Consider the following 17,624-nt stretch of genomic DNA (forward strand, 5'->3'; position numbering starts at 1 on the left):
ACAAAAAAAATGGATTGACAACTGGGAATCGACATCACAGGATGCCAATTCCTCTTAAAAATAGGCCATTAGACTTACACCAAGGAGAAGAGAAAAGAAGAAGAAGAATATGACAGGCCTAAAGAAATATTGATCACACAAGGTTTTGTCATAATTGTTTTAATTTTAAATCTTTTATTGAATCAATGTTTTCAATTATCAAATGAAAACGTAGAAAATGAAAATATAATATACAAAAAAGGTCACATCTTTTCCGACACCTTTAATGGAAATTCACTCGCAGTGTCTAAAAATGTAAAACAAAAGAGATCAAAATAGAATATCACGTTTGATTAATATGAATGGGGGGTGAGTCCCTTGGGAAATATTTCAATGCGATTTTTCTACCCTTTGTAGTGGAAATTAATTATTTTTATGTGTTTGCCATAGTACTGGCATCCTTCTTTGCATGATAATCCTAAAATTGAGACATTTTTAGAAAAAATGCTAATGTTCTGAGTAATTTTTATCATACCTTTTATATTAAAGTACTTTTTATGAAAAAAAATGTGATACCGATAAATGAGGTTTATAAGTTTTTTTATAATACATTTTTAACTAAATTTGCAATCCATCATTCACAGTCAAAGGAGGTGTCATTTGTTACTGCAGACTAATCAACAGGATTCAGACAAAAGAAGAAATTAATTTCGACAAAATTGTTTTTAAAGAATTAATATACATTTTTATTTATATCTTCAAATCGAAACAGAAGTCTATGGAGATGGGGATATCAAAGTTTTGTTATTTGGAGGGCTTTCTGCCAGTCAGTGGCTGGTATGAGTGGTCACCTTATATACAATGTAACATTCACTATTTTGCCAATGATTAACAATCACGCTAATCAAATTTCGTTGTATTTATCCTTTTATTGATACCTTCTTTCACACGCTAGTTCTCGGCAACATCTATGGTTCATTTCAGTAAAATAAAAAATAATTCAGCAGAGACATTTATAAAATAAACGTAATATTTTTCCATATTCTTCACTAAAATTTCAATTGAAAAGATTGTGGTAATATCAATTTATTTTTCATTCAAATTTCACTAAGTAAATACCACTGTTTCTTAGAATCCATGGTGGCATGTGTTTCGATGCATTCCGTGGTGTTTAAAAATGATGCGGAATGCATCAAAACAGGGGTCATAATACATTTTTTTAAAAGAGCGATATTTACTATGAAAAACTTAAATTAAAAACCCTGAAAAATATTGCTATTTTTAATGAAAATCTTGCCGATTTTTCAAAAACTGGGAGCATATTTTTTAAAGAAATCTCCTGAGCAATATCCTTTGACTACCGGATTATTGAATGCTGAGTTTTCGGGACTCTGTTTTCAAAATTTACATTTAACCTCTAACGCTCAACAGTGATACACGCAAGCCTGAAGAACGGTGTAAAAATAAATAAAAAGGTTTATAATTTCCATGCGACATTGGGTAGAGTATATTGGGTTGTAGAGAACATGAAGAGTGTCATTCATATTTCATAGTAGACTGGCAGACTTTACACATTACACTAGCCTGCAGACAGTAGAAACTTTAGATATGACTATACAGAAAACATTAGGCCAACTAAGTGCACAAAAAGACAATCACCATTAGTGCAAGTTGAACGGAAGATTCCGGGGGGAGTCGAATATATCCTTTACATCCACCGCCGGGAAGGATGGATATTCCGCGTGGATATACATTTCACAAGTATAATTTGATGGAGCTTATGGGGGGCTTTTGTGGAACTCGCCGTGGAAAATAATCAGTCTAAAAGCGGAAGTTAGGAACAAAGCAGGGAACGGGCGTCGTTCCATTACAATTATGTGGAATTCTGTACGTGTACCGACCTGCCTACCCGGGCAGCCCGTCAATGATTGTCACCGTATCAATATTTCCATATTGATTCGCTTCCGTAAGAAAACAGGAAGTGAGGAAATAGCGGAAGTGACCTGCTGAAAAGACCATTTATTGTTGTGAATAACTAATTTATTTAATACATTGAAATGATTAGGTGAGTAACTACTTACTTTGTCATTTGATCACATTTTCAATTAAAGAAAAATATTTTTTAAATCATCGAAAGCTAAACCGGCAGTACAAAACGGAGTCCTAGTTCCAACCCTAATGTATGGTAGTGAAGCAAGGAGTTGCGAAAGAAGAGCGAAAGTAGACTGAATGCAGTTGATCTATCAGACGAAAATGCTGTAAAACAATGTATGATAGATGTTTGAATGTGAAACAAGAAAATAATGCAAAGCTGAGATAAGCAATATTGAAAAAATTGGCCTGTTGAGATGGTTTGAACAGGCAGAATAAATAAAAAAAATCTATAGCGAATAAAGTGGCAATTAGGAGCAGAGAAAGCCCGAGGATAACTTGGCATCATCAGGTATCCATCGGGTTATGGTCCCGTGGTTAGTGTCGTGGAGTCAGAGTTTCTGAGTTTAAACCCACTCTACCACAATTTAATACCAATTTTTAATGATGAGCCGCTTAGGCTCACAGAAGTAATATGAAACTGAAGTTTTTTTGTAAATAAAAAAAACACAAATATTTCTTTTTATTTTTTTGACATCTCATCAAAGATGAAGAAGAATATGGAAGTCTGGGCATTTACGGGGCTGACGACCGTCATAGGCTGGTTTAAGTGATCACTTTACACACACTTTACACGTATTTGGACACACTCAAAATGTTGTAAATAAATATTTCTCTAAAAAAAACGCTTAAATCTTCGTGAAAAACGTTATAAATCAGTGTTAAAAAAAAAATATTTTTCAAAATAACGCGCAACCTAATATTTTTAATATTTCTCTTTTAAAAAAAAAACCCTGGTCAGATCAGAAATCGGAATCTGAAATATCGCATTTCGACTTCATTCATATTTCTCTTATCCTGGTGTTCCTTATTCTGTCTCGCGTAGACGCTTACCAGATATGCTCCTTAGAGTCTTCATTTCTGACACCAGGATATGAGAAATATGCGAGATCGAAGATGTCGTTAGGTGGGGAAGGCAACGAAGGAGACAATGGTATGCGTATGTGAGAGGACCAACGCTAAGGTAGACACGACTTCCGGGCTAAAGAGGATACTACTTCTTAAAAACAGGCCACATGGCCTACACCGAGAAGAAGAAGACCCAACTACGAGTACATACATGAAATCTCTTTTATTCAGAACAAAATCAAATTTTTCTCACGTGAATTATTTTATAATTGGTATCACATTGCTTGAATATATTTGAAAGGCAAAAATGACATTGCGAACGTCTGTCATGGCTTCCCACCAGCGGGACACACGGCAGAGGAATGAATGCACGCAGTTATTTGACAGATCTCACCAAAATGCACGCCCATTTAATTAAATCACTTTCTCCTCGTGTGATTGACAGCCCGAGCTATTTATTTCTCGGATTCGGGAACCGGCTCCGTCCCTCTATCTTCCCACCGCGCCGCGGGATCTGCAGGAACTGTTCCCGATAACCCGCGGATTCCCGCGAAGACCCCACGGATATCCCACGGAGATCCCACGGAGATCCCACATTGATATCTGCCGCGCCGCGCGGGGCGTCTGCAGGGGTTGGGGTGGATGCGACCATCAAAATCTGTGACGTGCAATAACTCTTCTGGAAATTTCGCATAAAATATCTAAAAAAAAAAATAAACACCAGCATAATACCACTACATGAGTTTTATTTCATTACACACGACAAGTTTTGAAAACTACAGTCGTTTTCATCCTCAGGTGAATAGTAACAATGAGTGATGAAATAAAACTAATATATTTAGTACCACTTAATGAGTTTTATTTCACTATACACGACTAGTTTCGAAAACTACAGCAGATTTCATCTACAGTTGAATATTAAAACAATGTGTGATGAAATAAAACTAATTTATTTAGTACCATTTAATGAGTTTTATTTCATTAAACACGATTAGTTTCGGAAACTGCAGTTGTTTTCATATGCAGGTGAATATTAAAATGTACCAATGTATCTACAATGAATAAAGTGGTATGATACAATTGTTTATTTTTCTTAAATAATCAACATGTCATTCTACAAAATTAATGGCGAATCAATAAACAAAATACAATATCTAACTCGACGAAATTACAATAATTATTTGAAACGAAAACAGCTCTTCTATTTTAATAATTACAAAACTTATAAAAAAATGACAAATTCGAAAGACACCCATGATTCTAGTATTAGAAACGTCCATTATATTCTAGCATTAGAAACGCTAGAATAATGGGTGTCTTTCGAATGTGAAAATGTTGACGATTTAGATACCATTTTGGAATAAATAGTTTATTTTTTGTTGCGTTGTGGCCCTTTGGCAATTTAACTAACGATATGTTATTTGAGCCGTAAGCAATATATTTTTACGGCCATTAAAGTATTAATTACTCTTTCATAAAAATAAACAAGGGAAAATAATATTCGTCCTTTTGAGGTAGTATTTTACGAAAATGGCGCTGCACAAATTATCCAAATATTTTTTTATGTGACGTACTTATTATATTTACCTACTATGTATCTCATGGCAAACAACCTGACACTTATTAAAAAATCAACAATCCAATCTATCGACTCTCTTAATCTCTCTACCAGGACTCTCCCCTAACCTGCCGTAACCCCGACATCCAAATAAACATTAGCATATTAAATACACATGGGATCATTCAATTTTAAATGCCTTCAAAGGGGAAACTGCCAAACATTTTTACGAATGTATGATTAAAATTAAAATTAACTTACTAACTAACCATCAGGCCGCTCCCCAGCAGAGGTAGGTGTAGATAATAAAACGCCACACCAATCTGTCTTTGGAAACATCTTGGCGTCTTCCACATCCATGCACTCCTTCGACTATTATTCCGACTCTTAAACAGTTTAAGGTGTTTGTAATACTTGATCATTCTTGTCTTTTCCTCGGTCTTATTCTGCTCTCATTTACAACTTCATTTGACCCATTAATTTATTGTACTGTTCGTTCTTTACTCATTTGATTCACATGTCCATATATCGCTCACTCCTTTCAAGAACGTCATAAATCGAAAATCATCAATTTTCAGTTGTGCATGTTTTCGGAATGCCCAGAAATTGTACTATATCGCAGCAAAAGAGGCATATTTTAAACTTAATATTTACCCGCTACAGGGCAGAAAGTGTTGTTTTTGCATTTTGAAGAAAAAGTATTGTTTAATTATTTTTTCAAATATACTAAATATTTTTCAAATGGAGAAAAAACCTTCGGGTTTTACCTAAAAAAATCTGTTGCACAGGGAAAAGTTCAATAAGTGGCTTGGTATTTATTTTTAATACATTGTATTATATTTTTAAACTTTAAAAACGTTCTCATGAAAAATAAAGTTTTTTTTTATTTATGACGTTCTTGTAAGGAGTGAGCGATATCTCAACACACCTTTCTTATTATTTTTTGACATCTCATCAAAGATGAAGAAGAATATGGAAGTCTGGGCATTTACGGGGCTGACGACCGTCATAGGCTGGTTCAAGTTCACTTTACACACGTGGAACATTCACCAATTCTTCCCATTATTGACAACCACACTACTCAAATTATTGGTTCTATATACCTACCTAGAATTTGGACCGTCAGTCCATTTAATGTTCAAATTCGTTTGAAAATGCCATAACTAGGCGAAACAATTGTAACAATATTAATTTTTATGTGTTTTTAATAAAATACAACTTAGTAGACTCAAAAAAATCTGTGTAAAAATTAATTCATAAATTAAAATGGAGTTCTATTAAACGCCAAATCAATAAATAAATTAATTGTTTGTAATGTGTATGTTAATGTGTCGGGTTGTGGTCCCGTGGTTAGTGTCGCGGACTCTTGAATTTCTCGGTTTGAACCCACTCTACCACAATTTCATACATATTTCTAATAATGAGCCGCTTAGGCTCACAGAAATAGTATGAAATTTATGTATTTTTGTTAATAATAAAAAAAAACCAAATATTTATCTTTCAATAAAATAAAAATAAAAATAAAAATTGAAAAGTTAAAATTGAAGACGTGACGTCACGGCGCACGTAGCGTGTAACCCTGGTCCAGGACAGAGGGATGATGTACCCCCGCGGGACGGGTGGCTGGGGGGGCTGGGTGGCAGGGGGCGCGGGGGGCTCAGGGGGTGAGGGGGCGCACGTCCGCCGATTATCTCGGAAATAATTCACACATGAGGGGCTATTGACTACTCAGGCGGCCGCGACGCGAAGTTAATGTAACACTGGCCATATTGACAGAAAATCTGTCGATACGGTCCCTCATACCGTGAGATATTTAAAAAATTATATTCGTCTTAAAACGAAAGCAAAAATTTGAAAAATTTTCCCAACACATATGAAGAAAAATATTAACAACATTTTGAGTGTGTCCAAATACTTGTTCACCAAATCTGGGTTATCTCCAATTACAGGAGTTATTTGCATATTATTTTTTGACATCTCCAAGAATATGGAAGTCTGGGCATTTACGGGGCTGACGACCGTCATAGGCTGGTTTAAATGTTACACGTGTGTAAGGTGATCATTTAAACCAGCCTATGACGGTCGTCAGCCCCGTAAATGCCCAGACTTCCATATTCTTCTTCATCTTTGATAAGATGTCAAAAAATAAGAAACATATTGTCAATGAGATGTCAAAATGTAAAATAATAAGTGGAAAACCCCAGGTTTGTGAACAAGGATTTGTGGACAAAGCTAAAACGTTGTGAAAAAATAACTTGTCAAATAGCTTCTTGTATAAGCTTCACAAAATTTGAAAATCATATTTTCAGGCGTCTTCCAACGTCTAGGCGTTTCTTATATTTTAAATAAAGGGCCTCTGCTAAATATAAAATTTACAACAACCATAGATGCTGCCGAGAACTTACACATGAAATAACGTGTCAATTATCTGATATTTATATATATATATATATATATATATATATATATATATATATATATATATATATATATATATATATATATATATATATATATATATATATATATATATATATATATATATATATATATATATATATATATATATATATATATATATATATATATATATATATATATATATATATATATATATATATATATATATATATATATATATATATATATATATATATATATATATATATATACATATATATATATATATATATACATATATATATATATAAACATATATATATATATACATATATATATATATATATATATATATATATATATATATATATATATATATATATATATATATATATATATATATATATATATATATATAAATATACATATATACATTTATATTATAAATAATAAATAATAAAGTACAAAATGTATTACATGTTTTGTTTTTACTTATAAGTTCACAAGTTGATGAGAAAATCTAAAGATTTCGAAACTAGTCGTGTTAACACTTATAAACTGAAAAAGTGGTTTTCATATTTAAATAAGATTTTTCTTCCATATTCTTCTTTACTTCTCATGTTGAGATGTCAAATATAAAATGATTTACAACATTTTGAGTGTGTCCAAATACTTGTTCACAAATCTGGATTATCTCCAATTAGGAGTTATTTTACATTCTTTTTAGACATCTTTACATCAACATACGTTGAAATGTCAAATATAAAATGATTTATAACATTTTGAGTTTGTCCAAATACTTGTTCACAAATCTGGATTATCTCCATATTTTACATATTTTTTTTGAAATCTTAACATCGACATATGTTGAGATGTCAAAAAAATAATAAAAAATGATTTACTTGTAAAACACGTCCTAGACCGCTTGATATTTCTACGTACAGGGCAATGCATCAATAAGCATATGGCTGATAAAACAGCCTACCCTCCCCTATGGTTTGAGGGGATGTCGGGGCCAAGCGGAGTATGCTTCCTGATCCAATCGCCGATCAAAAAATTCAAATTCCGAGCAGACTGTCCCCAGTGGCTTATGCAACATTAACTGCCCGAATAATGTATGAGAAATGGCCGATGGATTTTCGCAGATTGTAAAAATATTAGGTGGCGCTTTTTTTTTTAAATGTTCAAGGGAAAATTTTACCACTGAATCAAAACTTTTTTTTCACGAAGATTTAACCGTTTTTTCTCCTATTTGAAAAAAGAAAAATATGTATGTTTTAAATATCCTGATATACATAAATAATCGCTTTAAATAATCGAACCCGAATATGTACGTATGGAAGTCAAATACGCAATCTAAGAGGCAGATAAGACATGCATTTTTTAAACGATATATTTTTATTAAAAGAGAAATATTTGTGTATTTATTATTTACAAAAATACTTAAATTTCATACTATTTCTATGAGCCTAAGCGGCTAATTATTAGAAATAGGTATGAAATTGTGGTAAAGTGGGTTCGAACCGAGAAACTCTTACTCAAGTGTCCGCGACACTAACCACGAAACCACAACCCGACACATTAACATATCGCATTACAAACAATTAACATTCACATAACAAACTTAACTTAAAAGTGTAATGTTTTTCGTAGATACTTTGTGGCACATTTTATAAACTTTATAAAATGAAACAACTTTGTTTTTAACCACTTTTTTTTTTTTTTTTTATTTCGACAAGAACCTTGTCATCATCAGGGTTTTACACAGAGCACATGTTAAACCCTGATGATGACAAGGTTCTTGTCGTAACCGGTTGGAGAAAAACTAAGCGGGTCATTATTAAAATAGGTATCAGATTGTGGTAGAGTTGGTTCAAACCCAGAAACTCTGCCTCAAGAGTCCGCGACACTAACCACGGGACCACCGTTGACAAATGCGCGCAGTTTGTGAACTCCCTATGCTTCACATACGAGCGGATATGTATTTGACAAGAATATTATGATAATTAACGATATAATTATGCTGCATGCTTTATATTTACAGAGACCAACATATTGTATATGATAAAAGGACCCGCAACCTGAGGACGAGGAGGCTGACCCTAACAGTCTTCAAAGAAAATAAGTTTAGATGGAGCAAGGAAGAAGAAGAACATATGTACAAGTATGTCGTCTCTTACCTCAATTCGAAAGTAATAGTGGTTTTGAATATTCACACCGTTACTGTCGCCTCCCCATAATCGAGAGCCCTAAATTTGAAGAACCTAATCCCATGAAACCCATGAGGAGGAGTATGCGTCGATTGATTTCCAAATCAAATATCACAACATGTCAGGCGCACGTGCCTGGCACGTGGGCGGCGCGAGACGAGAGCATGCGCGCACGCAACCGGAGCGGCGCACTTAACCAGATATGGCTTCTGCACAATTCTGCGCGATGGTGATTGGCGGATTAACAACAGGGCTGTGACAAATTCAGACTTGTCTTAATTTAATTATTCATTTAATAATTTATAAAGTGCCGTTTTCGTAAGAAAGAGAAATTTCGAAATTTGGTGTTTTCCAAATAATAATTATGTCTCATTTGTAGGAACACTTAATTTCTTCATACCAAATATAAAATAAAAACATGTGATGATTCACAGTATAATAACATCAGCATTTATTTACAACATTTTAAGCATGTCCCAATATTTGTGTACAAATTTGCATTATCTCCAATTATAGGAGTAATTTTTCATATTATTTAAAGTGATCACTTAAAGCAGCCTATGACGGTCGTCAGCCCAGTAAATACCCGGACTTTGACATTCTTCTTCGTCTATGTTATTTATATAATAAAAAAAAAACCTTGATATAAATAAATCAAGTTAAGAATCTAACCCAGCATTGTATTTATAGGAGCTAAATACACAATCTAATAGACAGATAAGGCAATAGGCAATAATTGGCAGATCGGCTGTCCAAACTCAAAACACAGTAAGGGACATTTTTTGGTAATAGTTTTTTTTTGCATTTTTGGACTAAGTAGAATCTACTTAGTCCAAAAATGCAAAAAAAATGTACTACAAAAAAAATGTCCCTTACTGTGTTTTAAGTTTGGACAGCCGAAATATCTAATAAGTATCGTCTAATAATAGATATCGTCTAGTAATGTCGTCTAATAGTCATGTGTAGAACTGGTAAATGTTGCACCTGTGTAAAGTGATCATTTAACCAGCCTTCGACTGGTTATAATTCCTACAAATACCCAGACTTTTATATTCTTCTTCATCTTTGATGAGATGTCAAAAAATAAAATAACTCTACAACTATAATAAAATTAAAATAAATACGTCTGTCGAAACTAAAATTTGGACAACCCTGTTTCAAACATTTACTGCCTCGTGCAAAGATAATGAGTTGTGCATTATCGAAATAGGTTCGAACAGATTTTCTTCCCATTTTAATATACTAAGTCATCTATTTTGCATATAAGCGCACGCGTATCTATAAAGATTATACTTCATAGATTTCAACTTATAACTTACGAGAATACATGTCGCTCACTCCTTATAACAACGTCATATATATCGTCCTTATACAGGAGAAAATGACCAAGTGCATTTTTTACAAAAACGTAATTATTGACTATTTGACATCTTGCTAACTTAATGTTGACCTGGAAAAAATCCTAAAGCGATTTCAATCATGGAAGTATAATATGTTGACTTGTTAAAATTGACTAACTGCGTGGATGTTTATTTCTTGCCAAGCAAAAGTGACTTAAATGGCCCTCCTGAATATTTTACGTTTTGTTAGTTGGTCACTTTCTCCTGTACGACTACGATATAAACAGTTGATTATTCAGGAGATCGTTTTTAAAGTTTTTAAATATAAGCAAATGTATTAAAAATAAAAATCAAGCCACTTATTGAACTTTTCACTATGCCACAGATCTTATAAGGAAAAACATAAATGTTTTTTTATCCATTTGAAAAGAATTTAGTTTATTTAAAATAAAAAATAACAATACCTTTTCTTCAAAATACAAAAACACTTTCTGCCCTGTAGCGGGTAAATATTAAGTTTAAAATATGCCGCTTTTGCTGGGATATAGTTCATTTTCTGGGCATTTTTAAAACACGCACAACTGAAAATTGACGATATTTTATACATTACGTTGTTGAAAGGAGTGAGCGATGTGTCTACATACGTCATTTTAAATTATAATTTAATGTGTAACATTCATCATTCTACCCACGCTTGATAACCACACTACTCAATTTTTTAAAGTTTTCAAATAATTCGGGAAGAATCTTATACATTTAATAAAGGTCTCTGCTAATAAAAATAACTTTCGAAGTTCAACCATAGATGTTATCTAGGAATTAGCTAAGATTGTTCAATTGAAGCACAAAAATAACTTCCGAAATTAGAGTGTCCGAATCCTTGTTCACTTATCGGGTTTGTCCACTTAGAAGTTACTATTATTCGTCTCAAGAAGTTTTACATCTCAACGAAATGAAAAGGAATATAAAAAAAACTAAATGATCCAGGGTTAATTTTATGAAAATTGTAAAATGTATATATTCTTAAATTTTCGTTTTTTTATGTATATTAGGTTAAAATGGTTACAAACAATAAAAAATGTATTCAAAAAGTACTCCACCGACAAAACATACAAGGTCACTGCAAAATATTTTTTTTAAATATGTTTAAAATTGTAATTTAAATAAATGTATACAATTTATGATACTAAAAATAAATGATATAATAAACAAGGGGCTCATTACTAAAAATAATCAAAATGTGGTAGAGTAGTTAGGTTCGAACCCAGAAACTCAAGACCCAAGATTCCGCGACACTAATCACAAGACCACAACCCGACACAAATATTTAGGCATATAAATATATGCATAGAAATCATTCTCCATATGATAAATCGACAAAAAAAATGTACATGGAATACACTCGAATACCTCTCTACAAGCATCATGCATCACAAGGATGAAAAAAATACACAACGCACCTATGAGATGATAAATTACGCTCCATAAATTAACAGGCAACATGGCAACACTGACGTCACACGCACCGAGCAATTAATTTTTCATACTTCATGAACGCCTAATCCCTCGTCTCAATGGATCGCGCTCCAGGGGCGCCCAACGCGCGGGGCGGAGCCGCCGGGGGCCCCGCGGGAGCCACGTGGCGGGCGCCCCCGGCCCCAGACCGATGTTGGTCAAATAAGGACGCGCGGCGACCCCGCCTACGCAGTTCTGTACCCCTGGTATGAAATAAATGAACTTTTTTATTATTGCTACTATTACGGCGTTTCGTTTCAGGGGTGGGAAGAGAGGATTGAACGCCATACTAGTCTATCACGAGATACATTCGTAGATTCCTTAACATACATAGATCTAGTCATACTTGTAATCCGGTTACGTTGACTTTTGATTCTACAGTATTTTTTATTCTGGTTGAACTGTTGGTGACGTCATTTTTTGCATTCCTCGTTCTGTTCTCCCGTTCACATTTGCCAAATATACTTTCTTAGCCATTCTATTGTTATCGATTCAATAAAAAGCTTATTTTCATCTCACCAATAGATGTCTCTAGTGAAGTTCTAGCGATTCAAGAATAATGTTTCAAAATTGGTTCATATATATATAGAACTTCCAAGAATTTGAGTAGTGTGGTTGTCAATAATGGGTAGAATTGGTGAATGTTACACGTGTGTAAAGTGATCACTTAAACCAGCCTATGACGGTCGTCAACCCCGTAAATGCCCAGACTTCCATATTATTCTTCATCTTTGATGAGATGTCAAAAAATAATATGAAAATAACTCCTGTAATTGGAGATAATCCAGATTTTGTGGACGAGTATTTGGACACACTCAAAATTTTGTAAATACATTTGATCATATAAAAGAAACGATGCAAGGCTAAATAATTTTTAAAATCTTTTATATTTTAATAATTTGTCTTTTATTGGGTATTTTGAAGAAAAACGGTGTTTTCAACAAAAAATTCAATTACGTCAAATGTTACCTGGAGTTAAGGGGGTACAACGCAACACAGATGTCATTCACTGGCCGACCGCCGAAGAGGTAACACGTATTTCCACGACCGATTTTTTAAAGAATATATATTAGATATTTTTTTGATTTTTATAATGCTTACATTTTTTTAAATTCAAGTCCATACCTCTCATTAACTTTTTTATTTTCGAAACCATGTACTTATTTCGAAGAAAAACTTATTTTTTTAATAAAAAAAAAACCTTGTTTGAAGCAAAAAATTAATATACGACAAATGTTACCTGGGTTTAAAAATAATTAAGTTGCGATTTATCGTGTATACTGGGCCTTAATGAAATTGAATATTCAAATGAAATTCGCACGTCAATCTCGCTCCCAAGTTAATAGTTTTAAAATGTCAACGTGCGCATTGATTTAATACCTCCACCCCTACCGAAACATCCCCAATCGGAGGGGACGGGGTGAGCCACCCCACCGACACGCGGCCGTTTTAATTTGCGGGCGAAGCTCACATCACCGCAACATTTCGCTTTTAATTTCATCATCAGAACCTTTGGTTTCGCACTCCAAGGGCTGCGAACGGGGGATCAGACAGCCCTTATGTCACAAGTGGAATGCGATGTTGAAGATTGAATTTCAGAAAATAAAAACGCACCCTGTTTGCGCTTACTTGTACATTCATAGAGAAAAACAATTCGGGTTCAAGATATTATAATCATTTTAAAAAATAAGTTGTAAAAAATAAACACTAATTGAGCTTTATTTCACAGGACTAGTTTCGAAAACTACATATGATTTCATCGACAGATGATCACAAAAACGTTTTTGTAATCATGAATATTAGTCTTCATGTCGACCAAAAATCGCATGTGTTAAACATTTTGCCTAGTTTTAAGTGTGTAAATGGTGCTATGGTGGTGAAGGGTGGTATTGTTTGCATGCTGTGGAGTGATTGTCCTGACGAAGAGACGGGTGCGTCTCGAAATTGGTAGACATAAAAATCTCGGTGAGTGGTTATATACTAAAATTATTAACATTTTTGTAAAAAAAATAAGTAAAAATGACTAACCACAAAGTCATTTACTTTAAATATTAATAATATTGAGAATAAATATTTTTCCTTAATTTATTTGTTGTTCTGATTAAAGTACGAATAAAGTTAATGATATAAAAATATTGATTTAACAGTGGTTTTGTAATACGTGTTAATAACTTGTGTTGTTGCGTTATCACCATGAGATATCTAATTTTATCCTGGCCTAGGGTGAAACTGTTACTAATTCACAGAGCCCATAACACAAAAAATTATGTTACCCATTTGATAGATTCACTCACAAATGTATTATTTTTTAAATATTTGGCATTGTTATATACACATATGTATGTATACGCAACAATAAAAAATGTTTCATATAATTTTTTTGACATCTCAACATAGATGAAGAAGAATATGGAAGTCTGGGCATTTACGGGGCTTACGACCGTCATAGTCTGGTTAAAGTGATTACTTTATACATCCGTATAACATCCACCAATTCTACCACAGGTATTTAAACACGCGCACAAACTAGGATATAAAAACATGTAAAAATAGAAGGAGAAGAAGGCCGAGGAAAATTTGGCATGGTCAGATTGATTAAAAACTTGGGCGAGGTCAGGTCAGGAGTCGAAATAATCGGTGGGTATGTATGAGGATATGCATGAATGCGGAAGAGACGAAGATTGATTGCAAATACAAATTGGTGTGACGTTCTAATCTCTTTGCCTACCCCCTGCGGGAAAGTGGCGTAGTGGTCAATTAGTTAGTTACTTTTGAACACAAAAAATTCATCCTAAAACATTTTAGCGCCAAAATTTCCGTTAAATTGAATTTACATCCTATTAAATGAATATATATTTATATATTTGTAGTAATTTCTAAACATAAGTGATTTTTTTTTCACTCTTATATTTATTCAATATTACCTCGGACTGGTACCGGAAGCGGAGGACTGATCACCTTTCCTTCACGTATTAACGATCATGATAACACTGCGTTTATATTATGCAGTGCCCTATGCACCATTGGGGTGCGGATAAGGGTTTGAACGAAATGATTTTTTTTATCTACTTGGTTTTAATTTGTAACAGTAATAATATTTTTTTAGATGTATATAATTGCATCTGGCAATAGCTGAAATCGATTTTATAAAGCAAACATCGGGGTAAAAATAATCCATCATAGTGACCTTCGTTTTATACGAGTGTTTTTTGGTTACATCGATGCAAAGCGATTCGCCACGGAGTGCGGTGATGTTTGGGGGAGCTTGTATTTATAAGTTTGTTGAGTGCCTTTCCAGATACTCGGATACAGGATTAAAATATAAAATAACACAATGTCGTCACGGTGTGTTACGTTCCCTAGCCCTGTTCCGCAAACTGTGGGTTAACCACGCGATCTGGTAAAGTTAGACCAACATGCATTGACAATATTTTGAACATGTCCAAATCTTCTTCATCCTAGTTCCATCCTACCTTATCTTACCTTTTGATGCAGAAAGATCATATCGCTCACTCCTTTCAAGAACGTCATAAATCGAAAATCGTCAATTTTCACATGTGCATGTTTTTGGAATGCCCAGAAAATGTAATACAATACATCCCAGCAAAAGCGGCATATTTTAAACTTAATATTTATCCGCTACAGGGCAGAAAGTGTTGTTTTTGCATTTTGAAGAAAAGGTATGTTTTAATATTTTTTTTTAATATACCAAATATTTTTCAAATGAAGAAAAAATCAAGTTTTATCTAAAAAGATCTGTTGCACAGTAAAAAGTTCAAAAAGTGTCTCGATATTTATTTTTAATACATTGTTTTATACATATTTTTAAACTTTAAAAACGTTCTCTGGAAAAGAGTGAGCGTTCTTGAAAGGACTGAGCGATATGGTAGATTAAATTTTTAAATTGAACAAAATGCTGCAGTGAAGCCGACATTCTTGTGTTTTACGTTTGAGGTGCAAACATAAATATTTCTATGTTTTAAGTCTTCATCTTCCTGGTTTCATCTAAATATATAATATTTGTAGACTATTCAAGTCAACTCTTCTCGACCTCTGTCATGGGCAACGCTACCTAGGCCATGCCTTCGAATCATGTTTTCTTTCTGCAGCATCCATGAATTATTTATATTTAGTCTTCCTCTTGATGTTTTTCGAGAAAGATCCATGGCGATTGCCTGGTTTAGAATATGATCAGGTTTGGGCACAATGTCCTATGTGCCTAAATCATTGATGAAACATTACGAGTTATCTAAGAGCAGGAGTAATAACATATGCCTTAGATAGAGACTTCGGTTCTTATAAAATAAATGTAGAATAGCTCAAATGCATGATCAATGGGATAATCCATGCTTGGTTTAAGCCTTAGAGACAGAATAAGAAATGAGGAAATTAGGAGCAGAACCAGAATAGCGGATATCATGAGTCAAGTAGCAAGACTGAAGTGGAAATGGCCAGGATATGTTGCAAGACAAGACTCCACAAGATGGACTCCTAAAATATTAAGATGAAAACCTTAGAAAAATTAGATAGGCGCCGAAAGACCTTAAAAAGATGGTTCGAAAATAAATAAAATAATTTGAAATAAATTAATTAATAAAAATGAACACAGCAAAATAACAGCTCCTACCGCCTCTTCAACCTCCAACGTCCCAAGGACACAACTCTAAAATTTAGACTAAGCGTGACATACGGTGTTTGAAAATGATGCAGAATGCATCGAAACACGTATCGCAATAGATTTTCAGAAATAATTGATTTATGACGTAATGCATCAAGTTACGTGTCACAATAGGTTGTAAGAAATAGTGGTAATTACCAAGTAAAACTTAAATAAAAAAAATCTATATTATTCTTCACCAAAGATATCAACACTTATTTGTGACAAATCATGAAGTATTTTGACTGTTCAGATTCTAAACAAACAATTATTGTCGTACTCCAACTATGCACAACATAAAAAAGGGTTTAGTACAAAGTCATTCGGCAAGAAAGGAATATTTAATTCCTTCTGCTTTAAAATGGATAGATATTACTGTGGCTGCCGAATCAATTAATGAAATGATGTGAGTAAACTCTAAAACTAAATTTGTGAAACTGTGGTCACCCCAACTGTATCCCTTCTACGCAACAATCGCTGGCTGCTGAGAGATCATGAATATTTAGAGCGTTGTTATGACGTGTCATACTGCGCTATTACTCTCGATATTATCCAAGTAAAAAAATAATAAACACCGCTTGCATTTTCCACGCACAGAGAATACAAGTCGGCGTCTGTTTGCTCCGTACTATTTCCCCTAGCTATGTAAAGGGGGCACGTTTTTAATATTGTTTTTTCTTACTTCTCCAGGCAATAACTACAAATATTATGCATATCATCCGACTGGGTAGAAATCATTGAATTTATGCATGACAGTCAAGAAAATGTTGATTAAAAATTTCAGTGAAATTATACCACACAGCAGTACCAATTTATTCAATAAACGAAGACAATTTACATATCAAACACATAAAAAATAAAAAACAATAATTCTTCTCTTTCCTGCTAAATGTTTATTTTATATAATACCCTTTTTTTAATCTCTGAATGTTTTTTAATAGTTTTATAACATAAATGTGGAACTG

The 17,624-nt window shown here is 33.4% G+C and overlaps 1 long non-coding RNA gene across 2 annotated transcripts in view; it reads right to left on the reverse strand.

Moving 5' to 3' along the window:
* The window catches only part of LOC148306463 (uncharacterized), a 784,100-nt gene that overhangs the window by 558,200 nt on the left and 208,276 nt on the right, over nucleotides 1–17,624 (reverse strand). The gene's annotated exons all lie outside the window — the stretch shown is intronic.

Source organism: Brachycentrus maculatus, unplaced genomic scaffold (assembly GCF_059751285.1).
Source record: "Brachycentrus maculatus isolate JH-2025_06_01 unplaced genomic scaffold, ASM5975128v1 h1tg000240l, whole genome shotgun sequence".
NCBI lineage: Eukaryota > Metazoa > Arthropoda > Insecta > Trichoptera > Brachycentridae > Brachycentrus > Brachycentrus maculatus.